Here is a 17,473-nt window from a genome sequence, read left to right as displayed (position 1 = left end):
AAGGAAAGAGACAGAAACAAAGTAAACAGAATAAAGTTAGATTTGGAAGAACTGAGGAGAGTGAAAAGAAAAAAACTAAGCAGGATGAAAATATTTATCCACAGGAGTCAAAAGAAACAGAACAAGCACACAGACGAGAAGATGGAGGGTAAAGGGGAAAACGCTGCCGATTTGAGGACTTATTCAGGGTTTCTTCTGAGCTCTCCTCCAAAGATCTCTTTGAAAAGTAGCATGTTTGAAGTGTCTGCATATGTGATTGTCTGTCAGTGGGAGGTGGAGCTGAAGGCTGGTAGAACAGACAGAAAGACAGATACAGAGAGTGAGGAGGTGAGATAGCAAGGGAGGAGGGGGGTTGGGGAAGGATGGGTGGATGTGAGGGAGGGAGGAAGACGGCATATCAATGCTCTCTTCTGCACACTGCGGAGCCCTCAACAGCCGTCAACAAGGTTAGAGCACTAAAATGAGTTTTTAAAAGGGCCCAATGCTGATCTTTCACACTTGATAAGGGGAGGAAACAAATGCTAAAGGAAGGCAGGAGTGCAAAATGGGAAAGAAAGTGTTTTAAAGTGTTAATTATACAAAAAGGAAAAATAAAAACTGAAAAAAAAAAATCTGTGAATTGACGTAATTGCACCTCAGGAATTGCAATGATTATCAGCTTTTCTTCTCCACGCCCTTGTGAGGAGTAAGGACATGTCCGACCGTCTAGCTGGCAGCTAATAGGCAAACAGAGTCCTGACAGTTTCTCAGTTTAAACAGGACGATCTGGGCTCACAGTGTTGGCTCCCAGGCCCACAGAATGTGTGTGTGGCTGAGCACACACATTTGAAACACGTCCAGTTTGCACAGAGCGCCTGGAGAGCGTGGCTCATTGGCCAGCCCTGGGTCGCCGTGGGAGACGGTCCTGGGATGGCTGATTGGGTCTGGGGGAGCAAACAATGGGATGATGGGAACAGCCAATGTGAGGGTCAGAGGTCAGCAGTGTGGATTACATATATGAGCTGTCACCTTCCTCGGTGCACCCTGCACATACACACTCAGGACACATGACGGGCGGCAAATATCCCTTCATGTAAATGAATGCATAGTAATCTTATTATTCTTGGCTTCTCCCCAAGTGTGTGTATGTGTGCGTGCGATTGTGCTGAGGCAGCACTGCATGTGTAGCACTGCCCAGGTTAGCAAAGCCTTAATGCAGCATGAGTGAGACACAGGCTTTACCCCAGGACCCTTTCTATTTATAAGCCCCGAGAAAGCCACAGCTCATATTTATTTATACAACTGATACACACTGAGATAGCAGAACTGAGGGCTGTTACGCTGCAGATAAACAGGGATATGTGTATTTATGAGCTCACGGTTGGTGTGGTTTTATGAAACAACACAGATAGGCTGCGCTGTTTAATGGATGAACATTCATGCGACTCTGTCGCACGCAACGCTGTGCTTTTACATAGCACAGAGGGTTTTAAACAGAAAGTGGGAAGCCGATCATAATGACTCCACGGGTGATGACTGTATTTGTAGTGATGGTGTGTGGCATGTGTGCGTACTGTAGATTGGGTTTCTATTGCTGAAGCTGCCAGGCTCCCATCCCCCCCCTGAGAACAGTGGAGGAAGGCCGTTTCTGTGCTGTTTACACTGTAAACGGACAGGAGCTGTGCCTCGCTCTCATTACTTTAACAGACACACAGAGCCACTGCTGCTCTACCTCACCCATCAACATATAGACCCAAATGTCTCTCATGGGAAAATTATGAGTTGTTATAACTTGGGGGTCTTATTTTTGTAGTTTTGGCCATCATTTCGATCCATTATGATAACAAAGTAACTGCTGTGATCTGGGCCAAGCCAGCAATTTAGTCACATTATCTAAGTGAGCATTCTTGAAATGACTGTAATAATCCCTCAATGGGGCGTCCCTGTGTCATTTGCACTTTGGTATTTCATGTACAAACTTTTCACAGCTATATTTTTGCTACATGTATGTTTTTGTTCTGTGTTTACCGTGTGAGCCATGTCAAAGACACATTCCCATCTCCTGGCGATGGACAATAAAGATTTTATGTTTGCAATGTTATCTAAATAACCATGTAATCGCAATGTCCCGGCTCAGTTCAGGCTTGGGTCCTTTGTTGCATGTCATCGACCCTTCTCTCTCCCTCCATGTTTCATGTCAATCTCTACCGTCATCAGTCACAATAAAACCTTCTTTTCAGCAGTTTTTCAGGTGCTTTATTTCCACATCTCAGCAATTAACTTGAAGTTATTACTCATAGAAAAAACTATGTAAACAATACCCATGTAATATGAAACTGATATTTAACATCAAGATTTGGAAAGGTAAAACAACATTGACAAAGAGGACAAGGTTAAAACTTAAGGGGTAAAGATGAAAAGAATGGAATAGGAAAGTAGGGCTGCAACTAACAATTATTTTCTCCATTAATCATTTTGTCTACAAAATGTCAGAATATTGTGAAAAATGCCAGTTATAATTGTTTCCAAATCCAATCAGCAGTCCAAAATCCAATTTATCGTGTATGACACAGAAACACTTCAAATCCTCACATTTGAGAAGCTGCAACCAGAAAATATTTTGCTTTTTTTTTTCTTTAAAAATTACTAAAACAATTATTCAATTATCAAAATAGTTGCTGATTAATTATCTGCCAATCAACTGATCGATTATTCAATTAAACATTGCAGCTTTATGGGGAAGAGAATGGAAGAGACAACACTGTTTTTGTAAGTTTTTTAATGGTGGATATGTGAGTACAAATGAAGACACACACACACACACAAACACACACACATACAATACATACACAGAGACACAGGGACTGATGCAGCCAAACTACAAGTGATGAACACATGTCAGCTTGTAAACTGATTCCTCTGTCTTGCCTCTCTCTACGTGCTGCCTCATGTGTCATAGCCACATCTCAATCTGAACAAAAACCTTTTTTATAACATTTAAGATTTTAACCTCATACTGTACTTCACACCGTCTGTACGATGGCATGAATTTATATGTTAATAACTGCAGAACAGATTAATCATTTCTGTCATACAGATTGTAAAGATATCACAGCTCACTTTATTACTTTATTTGCAGCAGAGTGGCAGTTCCCCATTTGGTCATTTTGTCAACCTGACCTGAATGTTAATGATACAACTGTTAACAGGAAGCTTTCAAGGAAGTGTACCCAAATGACTTTGCTCATTGCCAGACAATGTAATTAATAAATATTTGCTCTCTGGTAAATGCTGGAAAGATAAGAAACATGATAAAAATGTGACGTGTCTTTTTATCTGCAAAGCTGATTGCTGTTTGTTATCTCAGCTTCCTGTTTTCTTATTATATGTCTGTCTGCTCCATTGCTGCTGTAGTTGGTGTGCAGAGATAAAGAGTGGTAAACTAAAGAACAGACATAGAAAGCAGAGATGAAGCTGGGTGAAAGTAACACTAAGAAGAGCCAGAGGCATATGTCTCTATTTCACACCACTGTCTCCTTCAGTGGGAGGGCTGATGATCACATACTCAACTGTCTACTTCTCTGCTGTGTGTGCATGTTCGTCTGTGTGTGTGTGTGTGTGTGTGTGTGTGTGTGTGTGTGTGTGTGTGTGTGTGTGTGTGTGTGTGTGTTTCTGCACACCTACCACTTCCAGCCCTGCAGGCACAGACATTTGCTATCTATAGAAAGATTGCTTGCTCTTTAATTCGGGCTCAGAGGAGACTTGTGCTGCAAATGACAATAATAAAAGATTCACAGCGCAATCGTTGGCGTCCTTCTCTGGATAGTCATTCAAATTTCCGTAGAGGAATATGGGAAGGTTTTATGGTGCACAACAAGAAGACCAATATTCCATCTGTCACACATAATTCCCAAACCATTATCAATCCTTCCATGAGTACATCCAGGTATTAATACAAAGAGTCTTATCCTCTACAAGATGTGATTATGGGTGAGAGGGGAGACCATAAAGCGGAGATGTAATAAGCAGAGACTGCGTTCTTTTAACGCACCTGCTGTTGCAGAGGCCCACATTCATCAGATACTCTTTAAATTCTCCCACACAATGACAGGAAATAGGCTCATTCAAGCTTACAGAGTATCCATATAAGATCAAATTATTGAATATAATGCTTTCCTTCTCTTCTCTCTCCATCTCTATCTCTCTGCCTGGCTCGTTTGCACACATGACCGCCTGCTCGCTCCTCCCCAATTCCACTCCGTCTTCATGAGCAGGATTTTTGAAGATTTTGGAGATTTGGTTCCCATCAGGAAATGTGTCAGGCAGAACAATTGAAATATTATTTCTATTTGCATTAGAGGGAGGGCGTTCATTTGCTTCTCCGTATAAAGGAGGATCATTGTAGAATCTTCCGGATGTGGCGCCCGTTTGCACTTTGAGCATGAGAATTAAGAGAGATGACAAAGAAAGCGAGACATCTTTAATCTATTTTTAGAATGAGAACATTGTCGAGTAAAAATTGCACAACAGCGTGAGGGAACTCACGTTTTAATGTCAGCTCACATCATGTCCATAAAGCTCCGCAGTGACAGTGATTCATACGGTATTATTACATGTTGTATGGATGCAAGGCCACGTCATTCACAGCGTCATCTGTAAATGATGCTTTCACAGCCATTACAGCCTCGTTACATGACAGTCAAGAGGCTACAGTGCTGCAACGTCTCTCTTGTTTAGTTGTATTTCTTTCTCTCTTCCTTGCCCACCATCCCTCTGTCCAGAACTATATCCCAATTTGACCATATTAAAACATAATGTATGGATACTAATTTTCAGTTTTTTTTGCAGCTGTGAGTAGCTCTTCTTTTTCCTTCACACACTGCATCATGTGACAACGGTGTCCACAACAACACACGCAAATATGAGCACATATAATATGCATACTGAAACTTCTGAGCATACTTAATTCTTTTAACTCCATTGTATTTGCACAACATTCTCAAAACCTGTTTAGACTGTTGTTTGGGCGCAGCTCAGGTGTAATCAGCTGATTCTTCCCACCTGTGAACAGTAGATTGAGCTCTAACTGGTAATGGTTAGATTAAAATCCACCGGGCCAACTTTCTACATTTACACTCTATGAAAGGATACCTTGAACAGAGCAAGTCTGTTCTCTCATTGACTGTTGTAAGTTTAATTTGCATTTTGTGTTAGAGTTCATTGCATGGAAAAAAATCTGTGTACCCATACAACTACAGTAAATACAGAATTTGAAACACTCAGTTTGCAAAATCTACTGTTCATTTTCATTTTGTCTTCCAAATAAGTCCAGTCTGATCATCTGGTCACTCATGTTTCCTCCCCTGTTTCTGTGAGATGTGTCTATAGATAAGTGAGGCATTTTTGCATTGGTTTGGGTTTTGTTTGATGATTAAGGCTTGTCAGGATGAGTTTTTTTTTATTGCCAGCTTTTATTTGGCAACAACATTTTCATCCTGTTCCTCCACTTGTTTGGTACAATCAGTGTAAATATTGTAAATAGTAATCTCGTTGTAAACACCACATGTTTTGATTTGCATTCTTTTTTTGTTCTTGTTGTTTCTTGCTAATCTCTTTTTGTCCTCCTGTGAGTTTGTTGTCCTCATACTTTTTATATTCGTGCTGGATGTATTTTTTTGTTCTCTCAGTTTCCCACATTAGAGACATAGCAAGACAAGACCTACTGCATTTCTGCATTAAAATTACATTTGACATGAAATAAGAATATAAATAATTACATCGGATAAATTCTGAAGAGATTTTCAATATTATAGACACATTAAGTGTGGTATAATGATAATAATGTTTATCATATTTTTATTCACTGACTGTATTCTACACTTAAAGCCCCCCGCCAGTTTTTTGAAGGTGTTCTTTGTAATCATTAAACATGCTTTTCAGTACAAACTATGACTGCTGAAGGAGCTGGAGGCGTTATTTGTACCTGAGCTTTAAAGCTTGCTGCATTCCTACACAACACAAGCCTGTTTCATCACATTTGCGGAGACGTTTCCTCTTACCTTGTTAGTGTAATTGCTTTCTCCGTTTCATAAGAGGCCTCATTAAAGGAGAGGCAACACCCAGTCTCACACACCAATAATGACTATTCCCCTGGATCTTATTAGGTCTCCTATTCAAGAAATCAATTAGAACCTAGAGAGAGATTACAGAGACTACTAACCCTGATCAGCCAGCAGTTAAAGATGAGATGTGTAGTCATTATTTAACCGTTAGATCAGCATCCAGACAGGAGTAGAGGAGGCAACAAGCCAGCTCCAATACCACAGAGTGGCAGTAATGATGGGAGCAAGCATGAGAAGGAAGATGGGCAGAGAGAAGGGAGGAAGGCTACAGAGCTCTGTCAGAGGGAGAAAAATCTAAATTGGCCTATCGAAGAGAGCAGAAGAAGGGAGATGAGAGAGGACAGAGAGAGAGAAAAGCGGTGAGAATGTGGGCCAGGTCTCTTAAAGGTTCCTGTCACATTAGAAAGGCACCACTGTCTTCAGTGCCTCCTCTTTAAAGGTAAACCTTGTTTGAATGAGATATCATTTTAGACGGTTTGACTTCTTAAATCAAGATTCATAGCTTTTATAGCCAAGAAAACCAAATTCAATAGAGCACATCTCAGTTTGTGTGGAGTATGAAAATGTGTCCAGAGCTTTTCTAAAGGGCTGTGATGAGATTTGGCCTGTCTCCTATCCATAGTATTTTACAGACAAAAGAGAAGCCCATTCCAGCACCTCCTCCTCCTCCTCCTTCCTTCCCCTGCTGCCGGTAGCCATTTCTCAACTATCCATTAACTGCACCAACTACATGCCTGGAGGAGGAGAGGGAAAGGCCCTCACTCTGTTAAAGGGATTTTCTGAGAGATGGAAGGACACTGAGAGAGGCAGAGAGGGAGAGTTAGGTAACAATGAATGGGTGGTGGAAGAGAGAGCTAAGAAAGAGAGAGAGATGGGGGAGGGAGAGATGGCTTTTAAAAAAAGGGGGGTAGGTTTGATAGAAACAGGAGGAGGTGGATGGATGGCATTCAGCTGGATGAAAACATGATGTAGAAAATACCCCGTGACCTACTTTTGCCATGTCAGTCATTACGTTCCTCTTGGCCATTTCCTTGTCGCCGGTCAGTCATTAACTCACTGTATAGACTCTTATTCACTATGCATGAGATGGAGCCATCAGTTAGAGCATGGAGCGCTGCACTATCTGAAGGAGATATGCTTTTGCTATCTGTTGGAGAATGAAAGAAGCAATATTACCGGAGGAGATGAAGTCCAGCCCCCTTTTTCAAGCCGGACTCAGTTCAAGTAACCTCAGCCTGTCAAATATTCTTTTATTAGTTTTTATGAAAAGTTGAGACATAATACTGGAGCTTTCTGTCCATATTTTAATCTATCTGGGTACTAGCTACCATACTGGATAGTAATATATGACTACCCACTAATTTTAACACAGATAAAGCACCGATTGTCTTGATAATGTTCAACAGATTTCAAGAGTTTTGTTGTTGCTGCAGTTGTCAGATGCTAACAGAAAAAGTCGTTGCATTATCTTGTTCAAAATGATTAAAGATCCCCTCCAGATATGTTAAATTATCTCATTAAAATCCTTAAAATGACATCTACTCCTTCTCACTCATCAAAAATTCCAGAAAAGTCGATTCTTAGTGTGTGTGCACTTAAAGTTTCCACATCACACTTGTATAAGTTCCATACTGGACCACGATTGGCTGCAAACTAGTTGTGATGTCACAAATCATGCTCGCAGATACACATCTTAAACTGAGATTTTCAATGAGCACAGAGAAACTTTCCCCCTTCAGCAGTTGAATTTGAGAACAGCCTTTTAGTTTCAAACTGTGCACATACATCTTTCTACACAGTAAAGCTTAAACATCACAGTGAAGCAAGAATAAGCAAAATACGTTTTTGACTGGAGAGGGACTTAAACTTCTCAATTTTTACCGTGCACTATAGTAGTGGATACCAATTTATTTCACAATATGGACAGAAAACTGCAGTATCATGTTTTCAGTTTGTCAGGAAGAGAGCCAAAGCTTCATTAATCATGTCAGGCACTGATGTTGGGTGATAAGGTCTGGCTCACAGTTGGCATTACAGTTCATCCCAAATGTGTTTGATGGGGTTAAGATCAGTCCACTTTTTCCACACCAAACTCTAAAAACATTCTTTTTTTATAGATCTCGCTTTGTGCACAAGGTCATTGTCATGTTGAAACAGGAAAGGGCCACAATCTGTTGCAACAAAGCATCAAATTGCACACAAAAAATCCCAATAGCATTAAGATTCCCCTAAATTGAAACAGCCCCAAAGCAAAGAGTACACAAGAATATGCAGACAGGTCAACAGGTAATTCCTGAAGATAAATAATATTGTGGAAAAACATGAAGGTGTTTTGGGTATATGAGCTTAAATAATACTGTACAATTAAAGTACTTCTACTTCATACACAGGTTAATTTAAGGACACCAGCTGACGTATCTAATATCAATATTACTTTGTGTCACTTTTGGCACACTCGTGTGTCTTGGCATTTTCTGCTGTCTCACCTTGTGTGGAGGTTGCTGTAAGAGATAGCCTTTACTGTGACTGTGTTAGATTCTCTCACTTGTCTCTGTCCTTTTGTAAGCATGTTACTCCCCCTGAAATATTGAAGCGTGATGCTCTTGTCAGGGGTCACTCCTTGTCCAGGAGAGCATAAATACACAAAAAATTCTCTCTCTGAAGCGTAGAGTGAATTTATAGATCAGCCATGCATCAGAAACTGGGCCGTATGCCTGCACCACACCACGCTGCACAGCTCTCTGGGTAATCTTCGCTGCGGTAATCTGCTGTCACCCCTGGGATAAGGCAGAGGTTCAACGTCTAATACTGTGTAATGGAAGGAAGGGTAAGACTCACACACACATACACTATCTTAAGGAGGTCAGGAATTGGACCATCACACTGTGCATCACCTGATTCCCATCACCACACCACACAGTCCCAGTTGGATTCTGTAGAAATAGATTCCTCTTTCTGTCAGGTTGCTAGTTAACTATGCAACCAGTGCCTGCAGCTGCAAGGAGGGCTTTCTGCTGGTGGGCAGCCAGAGCCAGACGGCTGGGAATGGCCTGGATTTAGATGTAGATCTGGGTTCAGACTCCAGACGCAGCCTCTCTGGCCTCCAGTGCTTTCAGTCTCCTCTAACCTTGCAGACTGAGGTAATGGATGAGCTAAATGCTTTTAGGTCTTCTTTGCGTTTTTCGTTTACTTCCCTTCAATAACCGTAACAACATTTCTTCTTGTCCATCTTATCCAAAGCCTGTGGTCCTGTCAGCCTTACTTTTTACAAATACATGAATGACACACTGAGTATGAAAAAGTTAAACAAGACATATTATGCTTTTTGTGATCTTTAAACTGTTGTCATGTCAAATATCTATGTTAAACATGGTCAAAGTTCCAAAACTTGAGGTGAATGTATGTAAAAATGTGCCCTAAAAGTCAAAAGCACAGGCTTCAGTCTGCTCTGATCCATGGATGTATTAAGGATAAGTGGTTCTGTGTTCAAAGATGGCACCCACTCATGAAAGTTGCTCAAAAAAATCTGCCACATTACTGCCATGTTTTCGCAGACTTCCTCACCAATCTGTGTTTTTGGGCCTGTAGAGCATGCAAGTACTTCTGCTGGCTGGCTGAGCCGGCTGACCTCTGATTGACTCCTCACTCACTTGAATGAGGATAAAATCACTTAATTATGCGACTCTTTTAGACTTTCCAAATGTTATAGGATTGACTGGATCAAATTCAGATAATAAAATTAGTAATTTTATGGGGATTGTGACCCTCAGAAAAATGTATATTACTGTGTATGGGGGAAATGGGGAAAATGCTTTTTGGGTCAGTGTGCATCATGTGACTGACGCGGACATTGTAATTACATGGTTTGGCCACAAACAAATTAGCTTCACAGCCCAACGCTGTTCCTCCTTGCTCTGAACACTTTGTTAGTGTCGCCGCAGCGGTCAACGGAGTGAGAGGGAGAGAGAGGCCTCCAACCAGCCGAGAGACAGTCGTGGACCAAGCGAAGCTGTGGCAACAGCACAGCAGCAGCAGGTGCACACTGAGCACACAGAGCAGCAGCGGAGACACAGCAAGCAGCCAAAACAGCAGGGGACAAAAGGAGACAAATGGACCGGAGACAAAACAGCAACGGCTCCAATCAGCTGGTGGTGACGTCCGTCTACACCACCGGTGGACTCAGCCAGCTGACAAAGGTTCCCTAACATAAAACAAAGTTAGCCTTGCTACACTAAACGATAGAATTAAGGGATTGCAGGAGAGAAGCAACCTACCTTTAGAGCATCCAACACAGGCACAGGAGAGTGAGGAGAGAGAGAAACCCGCACGGCCACCAGCATTTACCCAAAATAACCGCAGCCAGGCAGAACCATGGAGCGAGGCACACTAGTGCTGCTTCGACGGACCAGAACTCCCGGACTGGAAGTGAAGCGATGGGGGAGCGCAAGAGGAAGAGGCAGGGGAAGACTGCCACCTTTATATAAAGCTGAACCAATGACCACCACCAAGTGGAATCAATTATAAACAGCAACCTCCATGCTGCTACATTAGCAATGTTACCTCTAACTTCCTCCTCATGATGACTTCAGATTGTTCACTCATGCCCACAAATGGCCGTCTAATCTTCAGCCTTTGTTGCTACGGTTGTTCCATGGTTGTTAACATTGTCCACTCATTGGATTGGATTCTGGCTCGAACATGTACGGCTGTATTTGAGAAGTTTTCATTTTGAGTAAAGAATGACAAAAAGAAGTGAAATCTGACTACTATTGTTTGTTTACGTAGCCTCCTGAGCTGCCAGAGGTCTGCCGAGGAGCAGCTTCCAGAAGCTAACCAATCAGAACAGATTGGGCTCATTGGGAAGGGGGCCTTAAAGACCGAGTAGCTAAAACAGTCTGTTTTAGACAGAGGCTGAACTGAGGTAACCTCACACACCAGATGGTTTGTTCCACAGAACCATCTGAGAAGTCACCCTTGTAAACTGTTTGGAAAAGTGCAGGCACTGTCAAAAAATACTTGGTAGGTGATTGGATGAACCATCTGTCTATCACCGTCTTACCTTGCGAGGCAGCTGAATTCATGAGCTCACGAGAGAATAAGGACACTGATTGGTCCAACCACTGGTGGTTCGGACACAAGCGGATAACTTGAAGCCTGACAAGATGGATTCTTGCATGATCTTGTGATGTCATGATCTCACGAATCCAGCTGCTTCGCAAGGTAAGAACTGAGGGGCTGCATAAAGGGCTGGTATAAGATAAATAAGGAGTTTTTTGAACTGTAAATCATGCAAAGATATTCCAGTAAAGCCCCAGAATATAAATATAGACTTGGAATATTTGTGCATAATGCGTCCCCTTTAAATGCTTTCAAATTGCCTATTAAGTGGGCATGAATGTGTAATGAGCAGCAACAGGATATATTAACCCAAAACGATGGGTTCAGACCCATTCTCTAGCAGACAATGTTGCTATGACGACTTGGTATGTGCATAGCTGAGGACCTGTTAAGGAAATGCCTATCATCTAGTGACAAAGAACGATTCTTCACAAACAAAAGGATAAAGATGTGGGAACAATGAAATGCAAACATGCAGATTAGCTCAAAGTGAAGTCCTGTGTATTGTGTGCAGAATGATGACGGGCACAGCCGGGCATCTTGTTGTCTGGCTTTTCTTTGATTTTAAATCCAGGTATGATGAGAACTTACATGTACCAGATATGACAGCAGGAGTAAAAGAGAGATGCAGGAGGGCTTTGTAAATCACCATGAACTGGGGAGAAAAACAATATAATAACAGATCGTCCTCCAAGGGAGGGCACATACAGTAAACAAATGATCTGCTTCAAAATGAATTCGCATGGTTATTCTCAGTGGGACAACTGGCGAATAGCTGTGATTGTATTTTGTTCCCTTGTGTGAGTGCATCCGTCTGAATCTGTTTCTTTGTGTGCAACATGTATCCCCCACATAATCGAAATGTAATATATATGAACGCTAAGCTGAAGGATATTGACCCGCTCTGTAACAGGACCTCTCGGGCCTCAGAGAGATAGAAATATCTATATCTGTATTCTTCCGCTCTGTCTCTGCCTTCTGACTTTAATTCTCACACATTCAGCCTCCTCTTTGTCTGCAGACATCTCTGCTTCTCCTGTACAAACGTCCTTCCATACGCCCACATCTGATCATTTTTCCTTCTTCTTCCTCCCTTCCGGCCTTCACCCCCACACCTCCTCTGTGCCAGAGAAACATTCATTACAACTATAACTTTCCAGATGATCAAGAATCTGTAGTGCAGGGCCAATAAAGGTTATTTATCTCCAGACAGGGAAACTCATCCCTTTTTCCTTTTAATTACTTTAGTATACAACTGATTTGTAACTGATTTTTTTTTTCAGCATTTAACAATGAATGCAATCTTTCACTAAGCTTGACTAAGAGGCTTAGTTGCCTAAAGATAACCATGAAAACCTTCATTAGGCTTTAGTTGCCACAAGCAGACACTATAGGGAACACAATTTTTTTTTTTAAATGCTGATTTTGCAGATTTAGTGTATTTTGGGTGACATCAAATTTCCTCCATAATGTATAGTTGCATATGCAAAGAAAAAGTTGGGACACATGATAATTAACAATTATGTTTTATGTTAGCACATGATCCTTAAGCAAGTTCATCCACCAGATTTCATTTAAAAAACATCAAGAAGCATGTAATGTTATTGGTCCAGTATGTTTATAAATACATGATTAATTCAGCAATCAAATGAATAGATAAAAAAAACTACAGGAAGTTGTAATTAATATGCTTTACATCGCTTCTTCTTTGGTGGTATTTCCACAATCTCTATATAACATACAGCCATATGAGACAAAGCAGACATACTGATAAATGTCTGTTGCCTTTCAGAAAATTGGATTTTTAATTGGATCCACCTGACTGCAGGACAATACAATATCTTCACGAGTTTTGTCTGCAGTGTTGTTGTCTTGAGATGGGTGTTCACAAGAAGTGTGAAAACTTTGGTGCACCTTGAACAGTTTGGTATAGACTTTAATTTAATATTCACACATCATTAAGTACTCAGTCAACTGTGACAATAACAAATGTGTCGTAACTTTCTGTGAAGATTGAGTGTTTCTCCGTGAAGATGCTGGTCATTTATATGCATGCATGGCTCCCTCTTATATTTCATGTACCACTCTCTCATTGGGTTCCTCTCCTCTCTCCAATTTCACATTCAGCTCTCCAGCCATCACTTTCTATGTGTCAAGCCCACTGCAGCTGATTGTTTCACTGTTAGAAAATCTAATAAGCATTTAGTCTGTTTGTAAAATTCCCTGTGACAGAGCACTTAATGACTTGGGGCTATTTACACGTACATGTCAGCTTTAGCATGTGGGCTAATTCATCAACTGTCACACGGCCACTCTCATATACTGGCCCCCCTGCAGTTATTTATCATAATACTAATATTATGGATTGAGATTGCTATTTTATTCTGGTCAGCTCAAGCATTCCTATAGTAATGCCAGATGCCAGACAGAGACTGTATTGCTGTAGCAACTCAACTTGAAAGCCAAAACACCACTGACGGAGGATAAATGAGGCGGATCCAAGCTGCCTCTCATTTATATGACAAGACTAAAGATGCTTTTCCCTGCAGGCAGAGCAGTTTGAGTTTCCCTCTCTGAAGCAGGCTAATTGACCACAGGTGGTCTGTCTAAGTAGTTCTGAATACATTTTGTATCACATCACCTGTCCTGCAGTGTGTGAGGCATACGTATTTGAGAGAGAGAGAGAGAGTGTGTGTGTGTGTGTGTGTGTGTGTGTACCATCTTTGTAAGAGGTCATTTCAATTTCAGACCTTAATGAGGACTTTTTATTCTTTTATGGAAAATTTTGGCCAGTTCTAACTTAATCAAGTTGATGTTTTAAGAGCAAGGAATTGGTTTTTAGGATCAAAAGGGTGCACCAGTGACTACAGGTGCAATTACATTACATTTCCATTGTACATGCTGTGTATTTAGGTGTGCATTTCCTGTTTTGGTGCAATGTCTAGCTGGCTGCAGTCATAGGCTGTATATAATTTAAATATATACAGTTTTATGTACAGTCTATGGCTCAAGTGGATTTGCAGGTCAGAGTTCACCTTTGTTCAGCTTTGACCAGGCAGATGTGCTCGGTCAGCCAATAGAAACAGTGTTGCACTGTGTTTGAAAGTTATTATTCTTGTGTGTTTTATCACCATTTTAGTACGTTGTCACATTACCAGACTGCAAAGAGTAGCGTCATTTTTTCACACTTTGCAGTTTGTGATGACTATAATCAATATTTATTTGTTACCCACATCAGAAAGGTGACATCACTTCCTTTTTCTGAGCATAGTGCAGGGAAATTTCAGTGAACGGAAACATCATGTTGACGCACCTTTAGTGTGGAATTTTCACAAAACTGAGGGACTCAGAAGAGACATATTTCTTTTTAAAGATGAGAAATAGTATTGGTCAAGCTGCCAAAGCGTTGGATCAAACATATCCTATAATGCAACTTCATAGCATCAAGCCAAGATCTAATCTTGATGGCTTATTATTTTATTATTGACAAGCTGCTCCAAAGCCACAAAAGACATCATACAACAGTTTTTACTCACTGAGTAGTACTCGCCATGATGTGTAAACTGACCTTTATGTGTAAAACGGGTGGAGTTATAGTTTTAATGTAATAATATTCATATACTAAATGTTTCAAATAATTCACACTCCCAGTCGATGATGATTTTAATGTTGAAAATGTAAGCTGGTTATTCAACATTTCAAAAGAAAAGACAAAAAACAACTAATGCTACTGCAGTTGTATAATTAAAATATTAACTGAATTAATCATTTCATTACAATGATCATCATGCTGATGATGATGATAATGTTTTGGAAGGCAGAGTGGGGGGTAGTTCATGGGGAAATCATTTACTGCTCTTTGGGTCGGGTAATAAGGTTTGGGAATATGGACTGCACTGTGCCAGTAAAGATCCTCATAAGTATAGTATTACAAACATGATGAATGAGAGTGAGAGGGGGGAGTGAGACCACACACCGGAAATGTCAACGTAATGAACTACAATCTGATGATGACAAATAGGAGAACAGAAACACACCCCACTGTAAAATGAGATTACTGAAGCATTATGGGTGATGATGTCACATGTAAAGGGTTTTGCGGGTAATGAGGAAGTCAATGTGGGTACGAGGGCTAAAGTCCCAGTTGCAGAACAGCACATATTGTATGCATGTTCACTAATATGAAAACAGAAAATGAAACACAAATGAAGAGTTTTATTCTGAAATTAGGATATCATCATTTGAATCAATTTTAGATTAGATTAATAGATTTTAGATTAGTCTAAAGAATTTTAATTATTATTGATGGTGAGTTTGCAAAAACATTAAAACAGTGAATAGATAAATACAATATTTTTTCATATACAATTAAATATAGAAACGGCTCCAATTCCTTCACTATTCACCAAATATGTGAAATGTCATCTGCACTTTAAGCTCACAACAACTCAAAACTGCACTTGGACATTTTATATATTTCAATTTTGTCACATTATCTCATGTAGAGCAACTTTTTGCAGTTGGTAACAAAATATCCTGCTAAGCTTACAGTCTGTTATATTTTCTTCCTGTAAAATATTCAACTTTTAAGTCTGGAGAAAGAAATGTGAGGACCTCAGCAAAATTTTTTGGCAGATACAAGTCTCTAATCTGTTTATATTTTCTTCAGAAGAAACAAGAACAAAGGGAGTCTCAGTTTTCGCTTCTCACTTCCTCTCTTTGGCCAACCATGATTTTTTTTTTTTTTTTTAAGTTTTTCAAGTTTGAATGGCCTGAACACACATACTCTCTCTCTCTCTCTCTCTCTCTCTCTCTCTCTCTCTCTCCTTCTCTCCCTCTCTCTCTCTCTTTCTCTCTGATTGGGGAGACCTTGTACACTGGATCATGTAATGAATCACACAGGAACACAATCAGCCTAAAACACAGACCATAAATCTCTCTCACATACACACACATACACACACACACAGCAGGTTTCTTGTTGAGCTGGTGCAGCACAGAGGCTTTCTTCACTCCATAACAAGTGTCTGAGCAGCCTGCGGGCTTGCGGAGCTTTTTCTATATATCAACCGGACTCCCAGGGGTTGGAGGAGGACATGTTGTGCTTTCCTTCCATGAATAACTTGTGTACAACAGTCTGATGTTACCCATGCAAGTGTCCCATCTGTCTGTAAGTGTGTAAGTGTAGGCATGCATGCAGATATTACTGTGTGCACATCTGCTCATATTCCCCTTTTCTGCCTGAGCTAACCGTTTCTAAAAATTACTCACCCGTTCCTTTACAAGAATGAAGCCTGTCTGTCCAAGGGGCCTACATGAGTGTTGTTGTTCATGTGAATTAAAGCCCACTTACGGGAATGGTTTCATGATTGAGCTGAGAGAGAGGGAGAACAAGGGGACAGGGGCTAGTTATCCACTTGCTGATGTGGGACCTCATGTAAGGAGCAGAATATAGCAGAGACTAATCTTTCACCCTAATACAGCTCTATACCAGCTGTCTCCCAAGCCCCTGCAATGAAGACAGATGATAGTGAATGACTATGATCAGTGGGAGCGGGAATTCATTTGCTAGTGTAAGAGAGTGAGAGAGAGAGAGAAAAAAAAAGCGTGTGCGCGCGCTGCAGCTGTAGAGCAGTGATAGAGAGGAGCGAGCCATTCTGTTTTCACAGGCCATTTCCCCCAGGCTTTCTGTGTGTACAGAGACGTGGCCAAGATATAGAGACAACTATTCATGTAGCTTAAAATATTCAAAGTAATAGATGAAGCAATCATAATGACTCTGGGGTTGAAAAAAGTTATAAAGATGATTCAAAGTAAGCAACAGTTTGCACTCCTTTGAGCAAACTCTGACTTGCAGATTAATATTACGATAAACAGCGGTCTACCCCTTTGCTCCAGACTCAAATATCTTGGAAACTGTTGGCTGGATTGCCATGAAATTTGGTGCAGATGTTTATGGTAACCAGAGGATGGGTACCTTTTGATCATTACCTTAGAAATTGGCAATAAGTTGTCACTTATCTAGCGAAATATCTTGAGATTTACTTCATGAATTGGCACCAAATCACATCATTCCTAGAGGAATAGAGAGTCTTAATCACATGGCTGTAATGAACTTTGCACACGTTTTGCCAACATTACACAGTCTTTTAAGTATGAACAGCTGCATGAAAAGCATGAAAGCTGATAAAATTCCCCCTGCATCAAGAATATACCTCTTATTCATACCCAACACAAGGCCACAGAATAAATAA

The sequence above is a fragment of the Thunnus maccoyii genome, chromosome 8 (genome assembly GCF_910596095.1).
Source record: "Thunnus maccoyii chromosome 8, fThuMac1.1, whole genome shotgun sequence".
Lineage (NCBI taxonomy): Eukaryota > Metazoa > Chordata > Actinopteri > Scombriformes > Scombridae > Thunnus > Thunnus maccoyii.
Note: the sequence above shows the minus strand (reverse complement) of the source record.